Source organism: Drosophila tropicalis, unplaced genomic scaffold (assembly GCF_018151085.1).
Source record: "Drosophila tropicalis isolate 14030-0801.00 unplaced genomic scaffold, ASM1815108v1 contig_207, whole genome shotgun sequence".
Taxonomy (NCBI): domain Eukaryota; kingdom Metazoa; phylum Arthropoda; class Insecta; order Diptera; family Drosophilidae; genus Drosophila; species Drosophila tropicalis.
Genome location: NW_027172656.1, coordinates 78198 through 82540, shown reverse-complemented (window position 1 = coordinate 82540; position 4343 = coordinate 78198). Strand labels below are relative to the sequence as shown.

General features: G+C 35.5%; 1 long non-coding RNA gene across 1 annotated transcript; it reads right to left on the bottom strand.

Annotated features, from left to right (window-relative positions):
- Positions 1 to 1949: 1949 nt before the first annotated feature.
- LOC137572122 (uncharacterized) lies at positions 1950 to 3079 on the bottom strand. The gene is made up of 3 exons (XR_011031534.1): positions 2743 to 3079; positions 2590 to 2664; positions 1950 to 2526 (listed from the first exon to the last, which is right to left on the bottom strand). It is a non-coding gene; the product is annotated as an uncharacterized lncRNA (long non-coding RNA).
- Positions 3080 to 4343: the final 1264 nt, after the last annotated feature.

Sequence of the window (4343 nt, the reverse complement as noted above, 5' to 3'; positions counted from 1 at the left end):
GTCAATGTTAGAAAGGTCTGAACACAGTTCGTATGAAATGCGAAACGGTTTAATTTATAAAAAACTACAAAATGGTTGCCTTGCTTTTTACGTACCGAAAAATATGGAGTCACATGTCCTGTTTAAATATCATAATGAGTTAGGCCACACAGGCATAGACAAAGTTGTAGAAGTTATCACAAAGTCGTATTGGTTTCCAAAGTTACGGAAAAAAGTAGAACAACATGTAAATAATTGCCTAAAGTGTATAGTCTTTTCGTCAAAAAATGGAAAACAAGAGGGTCATATCCACAATATACCTAAACCTGATGTGCCATTCGAAGTGGTTCATATCGATCACTTCGGACCAATCGATGTCAAAGGAAGCACAAAGAAACACGTGTTAGTGGTGGTTGACGCGTGTACGAAATTTGTCAGACTTTACTTAGCGAAAACCACAAAATCTAAGGAAGCAATAGAAGCACTTAAAGAGTATTTTAGATCCTATAGTAGGCCAAAGTGCATAGTGTCGGATCGTGGAACGTGTTTTACGTCTAACGAATTTTCTAGCTTTTTAGAGTCTTGTAATATACAACATGTCAAAATTGCAACTGGTTCTCCGCAAGCTAATGGCCAGGTTGAAAGAGTAAATAGAAGTCTAGGCCCTATGTTGGCAAAATTATTAGCCTCAGAAGAAAATGTTAGTTTTAGTCAGGCCATAGAGATAGTAGAGTATACCATGAATAACACTATTCATAGGTCATTGGGACAGCATCCAAGTGTCGTACTATTTGGCGTCGGCCAAAAAGGACGACAAGTAGATGAATTAAAAGACTACTTGTTAGAAGACAGGTCTGTGGAAAGAAATTTGGAGTCGGTACGAGCGAAAGCTAAAGAAAAAGAAAAGAAACTTCAAGAGTATAATGAATGTCTAGCGAATCGAAAAAGACGAGGCCCAAAAGTTTTTAAGCCAGGCGACTATGTGGTAGTTAAAAATTTTGACACTCACAAAGGGGTATCCAAAAAATTAGTGCCGAGATTCAAAGGGCCTTTTAAAATCGTTAAGTGCCTCGAAAATGATCGATACGTTGTAAGTGACGTCGACGGATTTCAGCAGTCGAAGATTCCTTATACTGGAATTTGGTCTATCGCAAATATGAAGCCATGGTTCAATTGGTCAGATGAAACTAATAAAGTTAACGTAAATATAGAGAAAGATGAAAATACGAATGAACAGATACAAATAAATACAAACCTAAATGTAAATGAAAATTCTATTAAAGAAAAAGTCAGTATGTTAAGCAAAGAAATAAGTAAATTGGAAAGCGCTAAGAATGACAACAGTACACACAACTATAATACGAGAAGCAAAGGTCGTCATAAAGCAGACTAGGATCAGGTGATCCTTACTGTCAGAATGGCCGAATTGTAGCAATATGTATTAATATTATGTATATCTTGTAACATATAACCTGCGAGCTGTTGGAATCTGGTAGAATCTATCAGTAGTACGCGCTGGTTTCGGCTCAATTAGTCGGTGAGGAATGGGGGATGGGGGAAATGGATAGACTACCCGCTCTACTAGTTAGAATTTTATTAATGAGTTCGCGTACTGACACAATTTATCCTCGGTTTAACGCTTGGTACTGGCCAAAAGAAAAAAAATAGAGAAAAGAATGAGAAAAAGAAAAGAAATACCGCATTTCCTGGCGCAACTGCTGAACAAGAAGGGGTCTGATATCAGTGACGCCCAAAACAAATTCGCCCACCCTACCATGATCGCTGTATCCAAAGTAAAAAAAAATACTCAGCGATCCCTATGCCAAACCAATTTTTAACTTAACTTACTTTGCATGATTGTATGTTGTTGATTCAAGAGAGAATTAAATCATGCTAAGCTTTCGCCAGTGGCGTGCAAAAAAAACAAAAAAAGGGGTGAACCAAAATTTTCACCGAAGTTTCACTCATGACCAAAAAGAAAATTACAAATGAAATTATAAATATAAAGTAAAAAAAAAATTTAAGAAAAAAATTAACTTGACTTTGGAGTACACAAAAGACTCAGAATTTTACAATTTAAAAGTTAGCTTTAAGGCGAAAGTATTAGAAAAAAAATTAAAGGCATTTAACTATTTTCGCCCAACATTAGTTTAACCCCTGCAATATTAGGGCCTGGCGAAGATATTTAGTTTCTTGGCTGAAGGCTATGCAACGATCACCAGTAAATAAAATAACCATAGCGAAACGCCAGCCAAGCGGCTTCACATATGAAAGCTCCGCTGGTTGATAGTTATCACAAAAGAAAAGCTTTTACTTATCAGAGTTTGCTTGCAAGGTAAGGGCGGGGGGAGCCTCTCCTCTAGTCTAGAGAATCTTATACTCTTTATTTTTGGTTTTACTCTTCATGCCCGTCTCAGATCTCTTCTGGCCAATACTTGCTGCTCCAGGGGCTTCGGTCCGTTTTGACAGCTTGTCCCTCATAAGCCTTTCTCTAGTCGGCTGACCGGCCTAGACCATTGCATCTAGTCTGTGAACTAGGTGCCAACTCTATATATAAAACAAAACTTTCTTACTACACACATTAAAAGGCGCATTTTTTTTACTGTTTACCATTTGACTTGGCACCGGATTAAAAAGGATATATTACTTCCTCTCGAAAATCTACTTCATCAGACTGCCATGTGCCTAAAAGACAAACATTTTTCATAAAAATTGCTTCATTTACTCAAACTGATATGCGCGTTTGTATAGCGCTGGACTTACATTTATTTTGAAATAAAACACTATCAATCACTGAAGGAATAAAACTGCTTCGAATTCACCATTCAAACTTCACAATCGGACTTTTTCCGAAAAAAAAATTAGTTTTCACTATGACTTTAATTTTTGCGACCGCACTAGTTGAAGATGATTTGGAAAAGAAAAGTCATTCCCATGGGGGCCGACATACTTGGCTAAATCTCTATCCCTTAGTCCTCTTTGGACCCCTCTCTTCGCCTCGATTACCCCTAAACTTCCCTGATCCCAACTCTAGAGGAGCCTAGGGGGCGCCACAAAAAAAGTAATCGGATAAATAAAAAAAAATTCAAAGAAAATTTTCTGAACCAAAACAAAAAAAAAAAAATGAATCTCGAAATCGCATTTCCTATTTTTTCAAAATTATACAATGTTAGTCTACATTCTGTAAGTTAGTATAACGCTAACTAATAATACAAGCAGTACAAGCAGTGCAAGCAGTGAACGCAGATTACTCTGTGAAACTTATATTGCCCACTTTTAGGGATAAAACGTTTATATATCGTTTTAGTTATAAAGAAGAAAAATCATTCCTACTCTTTTTTTCGTTTCCTTTCTAAATACAAACGGTTACAAGCGCTACTACAATCTTACTCTTTCCCCCAGTGCAATATGTTTAGAATTAAGTATATCTTACTCTTTTCTTTGTTACAAATTAGTTTTAAGTTTTATGCAGTGGTACAGTACGAGAAGCGTGCTGTCTCACTTTAAAGAAAAGAATAGAGAGGTTCAAATAAAAAGAATGAGAGCGGCTCAGTTTTTATGGAGAGCTCACCAGAGATAGACGTGTTTTACTCGCTATAATATGTAAAGCCCAAATTTTGGTACCAACAATTTCGCAAATCCAGAAAACCGAGATATTGATGTTGGACTGTGCAAGCTAAGAAGTTATTCACCAAAGGGGACGAAGCTATTCCGTTAGCAGCCCACTCATCAGTTAGTGCTAGAGCAAACGTTAATATGTAATACAGGAAAAGAAGGAACAACAAAAAAATCACGCAGTCCCAAAAAAAGGGTTAAAAACGATGATAAAACCGCAAGAGATAGTGAAATAATTATGAAAAGCAAAAAAAAAAAAAAAAAAGAGGGCATTGATCTAAAAATTTAATGAAAAACAAAATTATAAAAAAAGAAGAGATCTTTCTATAAGAAATACAGAAAAAAGTTTTGAAAATAAGTAAAACCGAAAATAAAATTTCTATGTAAAAAGAAAAAAGAAGGAGTAAAGCAAATGAGAAAAAAAATAAATAAATTAACAAAAATTAAACAAGAATAAAATCTAAAAAAAAGTCTTGGTACCAAAATTAAAGCAAAAGCAAGAGTATTCCATGGAAAGACAAAAGCAAAAGTCGTATTGCCAAAGGTACAAAACTGCTTGAGTAATATTTTCGACTTACTCGAACGACAAAATGCAGGTCTGAAAACCGATAAATTGGCGGTCATCAATAGAAATATTTTGAACGCGTGCTCCAAAGAAAATAAAGCGGTCCAGCTTTACGTGGATTCTGACAGTTTTATAAAGTTGATGAAAAAAATATTTTTCAACTTTTGTAATTCGTCAGAAATTT